Source organism: Monodon monoceros, unplaced genomic scaffold (genome assembly GCF_005190385.1).
Source record: "Monodon monoceros isolate NGI ecotype Baffin Bay Population unplaced genomic scaffold, NGI_Narwhal_1 Super_Scaffold_4, whole genome shotgun sequence".
Taxonomy (NCBI): domain Eukaryota; kingdom Metazoa; phylum Chordata; class Mammalia; order Artiodactyla; family Monodontidae; genus Monodon; species Monodon monoceros.
The window spans coordinates 52,069,293-52,082,443 of NW_021703781.1; the positions used below are offsets into that span (position 1 = coordinate 52,069,293).

The 13,151-nt window shown below is 44.4% G+C and overlaps 1 protein-coding gene across 1 annotated transcript in view; it reads right to left on the reverse strand.

Annotated features, from left to right (window-relative positions):
* Positions 1–11,400: 11,400 nt before the first annotated feature.
* ARHGAP19 (Rho GTPase activating protein 19) overlaps positions 11,401–13,151 on the reverse strand; it is a 61,491-nt gene continuing 59,740 nt past the window's right edge. The window contains exon 13 of the mRNA XM_029245816.1: positions 11,401–11,446. The gene's annotated coding sequence lies outside the window, so the exon portion shown is untranslated. The remainder of the gene's footprint in view (positions 11,447–13,151) is intronic.

Genomic DNA, 13,151 nt, shown 5'->3' on the forward strand with positions numbered 1-13,151 from the left:
GTGTCATCTCCAGCAGCACACACAATACATTGATAATAACGGATACTGCTGCGGGAGGGAATGGGGAAGTGGGGGAACAAATGCAGGGCCAAGATTTTTCTCTGAATATCTTTTTTTTTTTAAACCAGCCTTATTGAGATATAATTTACGTACCATACAATCCACCCATTTAAAGTGTACAATTCAGTGGCTTTTTAGTATATTTGCAGAATTGCACAACCATTACCACACTCAATTTTAGAACATTTTCATCACCCCAGAAAGAACCCCCTGACTCATCAGCACTCACTGCCCACTTCCCCCAGCGCCCTGCCTCCAGCCCTAGGAAACACGAATCTACTTTCTGTGGATTCTCTTGATGATAGATTTACCTCTTCTAGACCTTTTATATAAGTTGAATCATATAGACAAAGTCCCAAGAGTCACTGTATCCATGTCCGGCCAACAGTCACAGTTTCCATCCCTGAAAGGGTTAGACTACTTCTCAAATTCAATGCCAGTCCCCCTTGAGTACATTTGTAAAGTGAACTTACAATAATACCCATATATAAAATAAGAAGAAAAGAGGAGAACAAAGAAATTAGTTAATACACTAACAAACACACAGAGCAAGTAAAGGAAAAAAATGTGCATGGCTGCTACATAGAGTCCCCAGTCTGCAGCTGGTCGCAAGTCCATAGTTGATATTCATAAATTCCTGCTTCCTTTACTCATTCATTTAGGTTCCCTTCGCTGCCTACCAATACCTCAGCTGGTCAGGGTCCTTTACTTGGCGGACCTTCATTGCTGAAAGATCTGAATCCTCAGTGGCCCCATCTTTTGTTGGTTGCTATAGTTTTCCATTAACTTCTACAATTTATGTGGAAGTACTAAGAGGTGCCCCAAAGTTGCAGATATAGTTGTTCTGCCCCGTTGCATAGCAGCACCCAATTTTTCCAATTTTTTGGTTTGAGGAGCCCAAAATGGCCAAGTGGCAGACTCAGTTCAATGGAATCATTGTGGTGTCCCCTGACGGAAGCATTCTGCCATCAGAACTAAGGCCTTCAAACCAGCAGAACTCAAAGTTACACAGACAGGGGGAAACAATTCTGCAGGTAAGTTATTAGATGTAACAGTGAGAGGAGACCCTCCCATTTCCACCCCTTGACTACTGCGGAGAAACAGCCACAGATTCAAAGCACATAGTGCATCCCGTAAGACAGAACCCCAACTTTTCAGGCCAACTGGTAACATAACCGAGTCTTCAGTAGGCCATCCCATAGTTCCATCAGGCCAACTGCTTCTGGGTTTCGTGGCATGTGGTGGGACTAGTGAATTCTTATGTGTATGAATCTGTTGCTGCACTTACATTGCTCTGAAATGTGTTCCCTGGTCAGAAGCAATACTATGTAGAAAGAATACCAGGACAGTGAATGAAGTTTGCTGTGAGCACACAGATGGTTGGGTTGGCAGACGCATTTCAGGAAGAGGTAGCAAATCCATATCCAGAATAAGTGTCTATTCCAATGAGGACCAAATTGATGCCCCGCCATGATGGAAGAGGTCCAGTATAATCAATCTGCCACCAGACGGCTGGCTGACTGATTCCCTCACCTCCAGGAATGGTAAGCTTCTAAAATGTCTGGAGGGCATTTCTTTCCTTTTTTTCCTCATTCACTCAACAATTTTCTGAGCCCCCCTGGGCCCAGCCTGTAAGTGGCACTGCAGGGGCTGGGCTCTTGGCCACTGTGTCAAGCTCAGGTTTTTTTTTTTCTCATGTACAAAGGGATATGAGAAACAGTATGGCTGCAACTGCCACGTCTCAAACAGAATGGCACAGCGAAAAGAGCACTGAACAGGGAGTCCAGAGCACCTGACTTCTAGTTCTAGGTTGGCCATCAACACCCATGGGATGTGAATTGCAGCAAGTTGCCTCACTATGCTCAGTTTCCCCATCTTTGAAACAGAACAAAAGCCCCAGGATAGCAGGTACCACTGGTAGACCAAGGGTGTGATGGTTGGACCAGCTCCCCTTGGATGCAGGCCACAAGGGAGTCAGTTGTCCACAGAGGATTTTTTAAATTGTCAACTATGGGGAAGGGGGAAGGGTAAGCTGGGCCGAAGTGAGAGAGTGGCATGGACATATATACACTACCAAATGTAAAATAGATGGCTAGTGGGAAGCAGCTGCATCACACAGGGAGATCAGCTCTGTGCTTTGTGACCACCTAGAGGGGTGGGATAGGGAGGGTGAGAGGGAGGGGAGATGCAAGAGGGAGGGGATATGGGGATATATGTATACATATAGCTGATTCACTTTGTTATACAGCAGAAACTAACACAACAATGTAAAGCAATTATACTCCAATAAAGATGTTTTAAAAAATTATCAACTAATAGTTGATCTGCTTTTTATTATCGCCATATACCTGCAGTTCTAAAGAATGTCAATGAGAAAATACTCCTCACCAAAAATGCCTTTTGTTTGCCTAAGTTCTAAACAATTGCTACCATTACTATTGTTTTACTAACATATGTATAAGCTTTATATTAGCATGCTTTTACTACTTATCCTTTAATAAACATATTTTACATGGATATTAACTTGGAGAACTCCCAATTATTCAATTGCCCCAGACACACATGGACCCAGCTACATGTGTTTATTTCTAGAGTAAGTTTATAATGGAATCTTTTCAGCTTACTTCTGGCTAAAATTTAAACAAATAAATTAAAGACGGAGATTGAAGAGTGGTTCCCACCCACCCGATCGCTAACTCCTAAGGCATTAACTGGGGGAAGGTCACCTGCGCCATCTGGTGGCCGAAATGGTGATTACAGGCACATGTACCTGGACGGTCTTATCCCCGAAGGCAGCTCAGGGGAGTAGTGTAGTGAGATGTGGTGGCTATTGAGCTCTTGAAATGTGGCTTATCAAAATTGAGATGTGCTGTAGGTGTACATAACATACTAGATCTTGAAGACTGAATGCAAAAAAACGTAAAATATTTCACAATTGTTTATAATGATTAAATATTGGTTTTATATTTATTGCATGTTGAAATGCTAGTATTGGCGCAGGGAAAGCAGCAGGGAGGTTTAATTAGACAAGCCAGGCCCAGGGCTGATTGCATCCCAGGTCTGTCTAGACAACAATGAGCATGTCCCTTCACTTCCCAGGGCCTTATCACATTTAATCATCAAAATCATGGGATTTCGATGATTAAATGTGATAAGGCATGTAAAACTCCTCAGGTGCAGTGGGTGCTCAATAGAAGTTGGTTTCCTTCCTCTCAGAGCTGATCAAAGTGCCAGGAAAACTAGAGGAGGTGGCCTCCCCTGAGCACCAACAGAGGCTCTTGATTTGCTTCTCTTTTCCCACATTATTGCTAAGTTGCAGGTGCCTTAGCTGAGTAATCAGGCTCCCTAACTGTGGAGGACCAGCTCCAGCTGTGGCCCTCCTGGGCAGCCCCCAACCCTTGGCACCAACTAGGCACTCTGCACCCTTCCAGGCAAGACCGAGTCTGCCTTTCTGCCTAGGTGTCTCGCACTCCACACACCTACTCCTCCCCTTCCCGCAGTGAGCTGCCCCTCCCCTCCAGCCCCTGCATTCCACACCCACGACTGGTCGGTCACAAAGTGCTCACTCACTGCCACCTCTACATCAGCAGTTCTCAGTGTTGTCCCTGGTCCGGCAGCATCAGCATCACCTGGGAACTTGTTAGAAATGTAAACAGACCAACTGAATCAGAAACTCCAGGGGAAAAGCCAGCAATGCTGCAACACATCCTCCAAGTGATTCTGATGGTCAAGTTCAGAGCCACTGCTCTACAAAACCCCGCTCAGCCACCAGGCCTGTTCTCAGCTCCTATGTCAGGTCTCACCTTCTCCCCTGCCACCCACTCCATCCTGTGACCCCCATTCTATTGTGGAGAAACTCTCCCAATACTTGAAACTATCCTATTCTCTTCCCCTTCACCACCTTGCCCACAGTAATGCTGACCAAACCTCAGTCATAGCAAACCTCTGTATTTCTGTCACACAGGCAGGCCACTTTTCTATTTCTTACTCAACAGTTTTAAATTTGACACTAGTTCAAATATACACTTTAGGGACTTCTCTGGTGGTGCAGTGGATGGGACTCAGTGCTCCCAATGCAGGGGGCCCAGGTTCGATCCCTGGTCAGGGAACTAGATCCCACATGCATGCCATAACTAAGAGTTCACAGGCCACAACTAAGGAGCCCTGGAGCCGCAACTAAGGAGCCTTCCTGTGGCAGCTAAGACCCGGCACAACCAAAAGTAAATAAATAAACAAATATACAGTTTAGCCTGGCCCTAAAGAATCTATAAATTCAGACAGAATACAAGTTATATTTTTCTGTTGCACATTAAAATAAGCACTATAAAATTTGGAGAGTTCATCCAAAGTACCACCTAAAAGTCGTTTTGGGGAAACAGTGCCTTAAGTGTGGCCTGGCTCTCCCAAAACACACTCTACCCACCCTGCCCATCCCCCAGAGCCTCAATTTCTCCTTTGCCTCTCATCTAACTCCACACTTCCATCAGTACTACCTTCCTGGACCACTTAGTCCCACCCTTTCATCCACCCACCCATGACTCTGACAACCCTGAGGACTCCCCATGAAACATCATCAGCCCAATAAATACATACGGGATGACTGAACTCTGGGCCACCAAGATGTCCACGTCTGCTCCACAGCACCCCAGACCCCCATCCTTACATACTCTGCTCTATGCAGTACCTCCAGGAAGTGTCCCTGGGCCTCCCTGCCCCAGTCTTTTCACCTTCTCTCTAAGAGCTAAACCCTTAAATCATTAGTACACAGTTAAAAATAATTTCCTTCATGCCCCTCAAAATCTAGTCCAGGCTGATCTGGACTAGACACACGCACACACACAGATTTTCTATTAGGGTATAATATACATCGAGGAAAGAACACATAAGTGTACAGTTCAATGAATTTTCACAAACTGAACACACCTCTGTAACCAGCACCTGAGAACTTCCTCTTTCCCACTTGCCATTAATTACTGCCCACCGTCCACTCCCACCCGAGAGTGAGCACTCTATCTTCTAGTAGCATAGATTCATTTTGCTCATTTTTGTATTTATATAAATGAAATCATATGGTATGCACTTTTATGTCTGGTCTTCAGCCATATTGTTATACATAATTATAGATCATTTGTTCTCATGGCTGTGTAGTATTCAAAATTCCACTGTATTACTTTCCTATTCCTGCTGTAGCAAATCACCACAAATTTAGTGGCTTAAAACAACACAGACTTATTATCTTACGGTTCTGATGGTCAGAGGTCAGAAATGGGTCTCCTTGAGCTAAAATCAAGGTGTCGGCAGGGCTACATTCTTTCTGGAGGCTTGAGGGAAGAATCTATTTCCTTGCCTTTTCCAGCTTCTAGAGGCCACCCATATTCCTTGGCTCATGGCCCCTTCCATCTTCAAAGCCAGCAATGACTGGTTGACTCTTTCTCATATCACATCACCCCAACTCTGATCCTTCTGCCTCCCTTTTCCACATTTTAGGAATCTTATGACACTTGGCCCACCCTAGTAATCCAGGATAATCTCTTTAAGGTCAGCTGATTAAGCCCTTAATCCATCTGCAACCTTAATTCCGCCTTGCTATGTAGGATAACATATTCACAGGATGTGAACATCTGGGCGGTGGCCTTATTCCACCTGTCACATCCACCACGCATCTGTCCATTGTACTGTTGATGAGCATTTGGGTCCTTCCAGTACGAGACTGTTGGTGAGCATATTGCTGTTGGGTTTAGACATATCGGTGGAATAACTTACTTACAGCTTAGGTGGCCAGCTTTAGCAGACACTGCCGATTTTTCCCAAAGTGGCTGAACAAATATAACACTCCCACCAGCTACATATGCATTCTACTTGTGCTCTGTGTTGCAACACTTGCTATTTTCCATGGCTCTCACAGACACCAGATGCTTCCTTGCCCCTCTGCCTTTCTTCATGTCTGCAGGGCCCAAAATGTTTCACCCCCAACCATCCATGCATTTCCATTGCTGTTTCCAGGAAGCAAAACATTGTTGGATAAAATCAGGCCATCTTCTGACCCAAATTACAAATTTGTGTGGCTACCTGTGGGCACTTATGGCCATTCAACAAGCCTATTACTTATAGAATCTTACGATGACAGCAACTTCAGGGGCCACGTATACTCCATCCTCCCACTCAGAGCAGTTATATCACATGCACCATGATTGGTCTCTCATGTGCCCTCCAGAAAAGCTTCCCCAAATCTCTCAGCTGGACTCTGTGCCCCGCTCTCTGCTTCGACAGCACTCAGCTCTACCTTGCCACCTCCCACATCACATTAGAATCCACTGTCTCTCCCAGTGTGCTGTGTCACAGGGGCAGAACCCAGATGATTGGACACAGCTCCTGCCCTTGCATCTATCGCTCAAGGCAGGAAAGCTCAAGATCTCCTGTGTTCCTTAGTGACAGGCACCACCACTCTCAGCACATTTTCATCCAGGAAGGAACCAAACAGCTTCTCCAACAGATGATCTTTCTATTATTGGACAGGTCTGATCCAGTTCAGTACATTTACTAAGAGCCTCCACTGTGCCAGGTGTTGTATGAGGCATTGTAGAAACAATATGAAGAACAGCTCCTGCCTTCAAGGAACTCAGGTCTCCAAAAGCCTCACTCTTCTCATTTCCTGCCATGGGCCCCAAAAACAAGGGTCCTCCCTCCTCCACCTCAAAACAGATACAGTCAGCCAGGGAGTGAAAGGAGGCAGAGCCAACACACTAACTACAATTTAGGAGATGGGATTAGTGACAAAAATAATCTCCAGTGATAGAAATGAGATGGTAGCCTGGGGCAGGCACAGGGGGACTGACTGTAAAGTGGAACAAGAGAACTATCTGGAGTGATGGGGATGTCATACCACTTAATTGGGGCGTGAGCTACAGGGATGTATGCATCTGTCAAAACTTATCAAACAGTACGCTTAGTAGAGTTGATTTTAAAAGAGAGATGGTTTCAAGTCTCCACACTGCCTCTCACTGCCACTCACTGGATGGATCATCTCAGCCCCAAGTCACCATCTTTCCAAATCTGTTTCTGTCTGTAAAACGTTGTTTGTGAGCTAGTTCAATGATTTTCAGGACTGATTTTTAAAAATCTTACTCTAAGCCAGAGACAAGGGAGCTCCCTGGCTGAAGCGGGCATGGGGAACCTAGTGTCCTCAGACCCCCTTCCCTCCTCACAAGGACCCTGAGGGGGCACCATTACTGCTAAGTCCCAAACAGATCTGACTGGCTCTGATTCTATGTCTGTCTCTGCTTCAGACTAAATATATCTCCTTTTCCTCCAAACCAGATGGTTTCCAGATTCCTCTGGAAAGAGCAGACTTGGGAGAGGGAAGCAGAGACCAAGAAGAGGACTATCCTCTCCTCTCCACTCTCCTCCTCTTTCCTGGTTCATTCAATGCAATACACACAGCAAGTGTTCAAGAAGTGGCTGCAGTACAAGACCCCTCATTAATGGTCAATTTCAGCTACATTCAAGGACTTCATAAAGCCTGGATTACTGGGGCATGAGGTTTCCACTAAATCCCAGGGGCTTTTCATCAGGGAGAGGCAGAAGGCCCTGGCCCTGGGCCTCCCAAGCTGAACGGAATGACTAATGGGTCCTTATGCCCAGGACAGTGGGTCATGGAGGAGGGAGGTTACATTTTTAATGTTTTCTCTCCTTTTCTGATTAGCACAGCTTCCCTTTCTGCTTTCAGTAGTTCTCTGCATCTAGGAATAGAAAAAGCCTTTTTTTTCTTTTCATTAGACCTTGTCAGTTTTATTCCAGTGGGTTTTTTAAAAAATGAAATAACAACTTTACTGAGATATAATTCATATACCATACAATTAACCCATTAAAAATGTACAATTAGGGCTTCCCTGGTGGCGCAGTGGTTGAGAGTCCGCCTGCCAATGCAGGGGACACGGGTTCGTGCCCCGGTCCAGGAAGATCCCACATGCCGCGGAGCGGCTGGGCCCGTGAGCCATGGCCGCTGAGCCTGCACGCCCGGAGCCTGTGCTCCGCAATGGGAGAGGTCACAACAGTGAGAGGCCCGCATACCGCAAAAAAAAAAAAAAAAAAAAAGTACAATTAAATTTTTTTAATATATTCAGAGTTGTGCAACCATCACCACGATTGATTTTAGAACATTTCATCATGCGCAAACAAAACTCCATGCTCATTAGCAGTTATTCCTCATTTCCTCCCAACCACCCCAGCCCTTGGCAACCAATCACGAATCCACTTTCTGTCTCTATGGATATGCCTGTTTTGGATATTTCGTAACAATGGAATCATACAATATGTGATCTTTTGTGTCTGGCTTCTTTCATTTAGCATGTCTTCAAGATTCATCCATGTCATACAGTATATTAGTACTTTATTCCTTTCTATTGCTGAATAATAGTCCATTGCATGGCTATACCACATTTTGTTTATTCATTTGTTGATGGACATTTGGGTTGGATCCACTTTTTGGCTATGATGCATAATGCTGCTTTGAAGGTTTGTGCACAAGTTTTTGTGTAGACATGTTTTCATTTCTCTGGGGTATATATCTAGGAGTGGGGTTGATGCATTATATGGTAGCCTTATATTTAACCTTTTTTTTAAAAAACAAGCCTTCTTAATACCCACAAATTTCAGTTTCCACACTTCATAGCTACATTTTCATCCATATGAAAATACAGGACACACACACTACCTACAGTAAATTCATTAACTTAAAAAATATTTTGATGGATCACAACATGAACAAACACTAAACGGCAGCACCCCTCTGGGAGAGAGGCAATGCTTGGCATACACCCTGACAAAGTCCCCTTGCAGGAACCCCACTGCCCCCAGGGCGGCAGCCCACTGGTACACACCTGTGAGCTGGATCACACTGAGGATTCCCAAAGCCAGCCATGAATGGCAGGAGCCAATCCCAGAGAAGCCAAAGGATAAACCTGTCACTGCTTTTCCTCTGTCCTCCCCTCTCCTCTCCAGGGCAGTCTCAGGACTAAAAGAAAAGAGAAGATGTGGCCACAGAAGTTGATGGAGTTGAGGAATAGGTTCTGGGGGAGAAAGGACAGACTAGGATTAGAGCCCCAGGGGGTGTGGAAAATAGTAATAAAAGGCATATATGTAATTTAATATTTTCTAGCAGCCACATTAAAAAGATAAAAAGAGATAAAATTAATTTTAATGGTATAATTTTATTAACCTAATATATCCAAAATGTGAAGAAGTAATCAATATAAAAATTATTGAGACATTTTTATATTTTCCTTTTCTTAGGAAGTCTTTGAAATCTGAGTGCATTTCACCCTGAGAGAAAATCTCAGTTTAGAATGGCCACATTTCAAGTGCTCAATATCCACATGTGGCCAGAGGCTACCATATTGGGCAGTGCATATGGGAGAGCAAAGAAATGAGGAGACTCTCCCTGAGTAGTGCCCAGCAGTCAGGTGGGTGCAGGGAAGTGTGTTTCAGTGGACGCCCACCCTCCTGTGTCTGGACACCATTCCTGGAAGGCACACAGCTGCTGTCATCCCAGGGCCAGCACTGAGCAGCTCTGGAGAACGCGCTGTTCAGAACTGGGACCCAGCCAGAAGCAGCACAGCAGCGTGCAGATGCCACGTGGGGCTCATACGCCAGATCCCAACCATGGAGAACTTGTGCTTGGCTCCCATGTGTTTTTAAATCTCTTGAAGTGGTTGTCGTTTTCATGACTTTACATTTCCTTCCTGGCTCCTGTAGACATTGGGGTATGTAACCCCTGCATAAGACCACAGTTCCTGAAGTCGGGCAGCCCTGCATGTTAACCTTGACTCTACCACTTTTTAGTTGACAACAGATATATTAAACTCTTCATATGTGTCTTTTACTATAAAATTGGAGGTAAGAATACTTCAGAGATGTATGATTTTAATGAGACAAGGAATTAATTGGCTAGTACAAAGCTTGGTGCATAATAAGCACTCAATAAATTGTGGCATTCATTTCTCATTCACAGACATGAATTCCTTAGAGTCCATACTATTTTCCTCTTCCAGTATTGGAAAACTAGGAAGTACATGCACAGGAAGAGTTCTTAAAAGCAGCCCCCACTTCTATACATTGACATTGAGGATTGGCTCCTGTGCTCACAATTTTAAGGCAGTCTGTTTCCCTTCTCTGTTGCCCACCAATATGGCTCTACTGAATTAAGCATTCTTCAGTACCGAGGCATTGAAAAGACTGATTTCCAGGAATAAAAGGGGAAAGCTAACAATGACACCAAGGGCCCCTCCTGCTAACCTCCATGCTGGTTCCAAGGTCGAAGTCTCTGGGGATCTGGGCATTGGATGCTGCAGATAAAGGATAAGATATTAATGAACAACTTGGCCATTGTTCAACCCTAATTTTTGCTTTCTGTTTTTGCTTTTTATGGGGAAATTAAGAGGCTGGGACTTAAAAGAAGCATCTAAACAAGCTTGATGGTCCCATCATGACCCTCTAGCCTGGGGCTCAGGCTTCTTCACCATTCCTACCCGCCCCATGCAGTGTGCTTCTAATTCAGGAATGTAAGTGGGAGCAAAAGTGGGCAGCCCGCCACAGGGCACAAAAGCCCTGGAAGGGGGGAAACTAAGGAAGATTCTTTCTTCCCAGTTCTCTCTTTTCCCATCACCCCTTCCCACTGTTTTTTTGTTTGTTTTTGTTTTTTTGCCACACCGCACGGCACGTGCGATCTTAGTTGCTCAACGAGGGATCAAGCCCACGCCCCCTGCGTTGGAATCGCAGAGTCTTAACCACTGGACTGCCAGGGAAGTGTCCCACTTCCCACTGTTTAATGCACGTCTGCTTCTTCATTCCTTTCTGTGATTCATTATTAATGATTATGTGCTCAGCACTGTACCAGGCATTTTGATCCTCTTTCTGTTTTCCAGAATAACTCCTGTCCCTCCACCCCTTTTTCTTTTGCATTACTCTTGTTTCCCGTGTACTATCTCTAAGAGTCACTCCACATTTCACTCTAAAAGAACAGAACTGGCTCCTTCTTCTATAGTAAATAATACAAGTTGGTCCTTAGGGGATGAGGAGAAAAGGGACAGTTTGAGCAGCACCTAGGGAGCTAACACAGCTCAAGAGGAGCACATGGGCGGTAAGGGAGCAAAGACAGCAGCAGAGTTTTTATTTCTATTCCGAATTTAAGTAATTCCTTTGTTATCAAAAATAACTATGTCAGCATCAATAAGCTGCTGATTATAAAATGTATCCTTGGCAGAGAGAGAAAGAATTAACATTGAATGGATACTTGCCATCTGCCAGGCACTGTGTAAGGCTAGTGGTTCTCAGTATTTAGTGGTCAAGGACTCCTCTGGGATTCTTGTGGAAGCTCTGAAATCTCTCCCTTAGAAAAATTCAAACATACACAAAATTTTACATAGAATTACAGGAGCAAAAGATTCCTGAAGCACAATCACAGCCTCCAGATTAAAACCTTTTATGCTAAGTCCTTACCTCTGAGAGCATGGCATCATTGAGACGATATTGTTATCCCCACCTTACAGAGGAGGGAACATGCCCAAGCCCATATACATAAGTGGCAGAAACAACATTTCAACCAGAGTTGTCTAAACACTACAACTTGCTGGCCTAGATGAAAATGTCACTTGGTTTTTACTGTTACTATAAATATCACTCCTTATTTTTAAACGAGGAAATAAAGATTATGTGTGAAACTAAAATCTGTGCAAAGCATTCTAGACTCAGCCAAGGGAAATCAGGAAGCTCAAAATTCCCGGAGGTTCCAATCCCATTTCCTATCAGCCAAAAGCCCTACTCCCCCTGAACCCACCCACCCAGCTGGAAAACAAACCAAAGACGCACTTTTCTTAGATTTCATATTCCTCAGAACAAGAGGCAACCTCTATAATAATAGCTCAATTAAACTCAAAAAAAAAATTTTTAAGAGGCAACCTCTCTTTAAAATAATCCATCAGGGACTTCCCTGGTGGTTCAGTGGTTAAGAATCCGCCTGCCAAGGCAGGGGACACGGGTTCGAGCCCTGGTCCCAGAAGATCCCACATGCCACGGAACAACTAAGCCTGTGTGCCACAACTACTGAGCCTGCGCTCTAGAGCCCACGAGCCACAACTACTGAAGCCTGCGCACCTAGAGCCCATGCTCCACAACAAGAGAAGCCACCGCAATGAGATGCCCACGCATTGCAACGTAGAGTAGCCCCCACTCGCCATAGCTAGAAAAGCCCACACGCAGCAACAAAGACCCAACGCAGCCAAAACTAAATAAAATAAAATAACTTTATTAAAAAATAATAATAATCCATCAGTCAAACGTGAATTAAGAGACCAGTCAAAGCCTATAGATATGAAACAAAAGAAATTTAATTTCATAATATTACATGAATATAAAAGAAAAACAACACATATGTTTCTTTACAGTTACATATATATATATAAATATATATATATGATATAGTTGAATAAGAATGAAAAATAAAAAATGGTTAGACAGTTAAGAAACCTTGTTTCTCTTGTTGAGCAAGCTTGGGGATAGCGAAAAGGCAATCCTTGCTATGAAGAAAGGACCCTGGGGGCAGGAGTGTTTTTCCCAACCAGTTCTGCTGGTCCCCAAACATGTCTGGGGGAGTGCTCAATGGCTCTTTAGCACCTGCTGTGGCCACGCACACTCCAGTTTCCATGGTAACCCAAGCACTCAGGCTATTAAGTACTTACTCCACCTCCTTGCTAGCCCACGCATCCACTCTCCACCTGTGGAAGGAGTTCAGCATTACCTGTCTAGGAAAGCCAGCTCTCCTATAGTGAGTTTTAGATTGGATTAATTACCACTGGTCTGAAAAGCTTGTGCATCTTAGAAACCCAAATCTTCCCCAAATTCTAGAGCAATCCTGCCAATTGCTAGTATCCAGTTTGGATCAAGGTCCTGTCTTCAGTACCAAGGCTTCCAGATGCAGGAGGGCAGGGATGAGGCTCTCTCCTAGGGAAAGGAGTTCTACTTAGAAAAGACTTCAGAATGAGAGCCGTCAGTTTCAAGCATCTGTGCGAGGCCCTGTATGAAGGAAGCAGACAAAG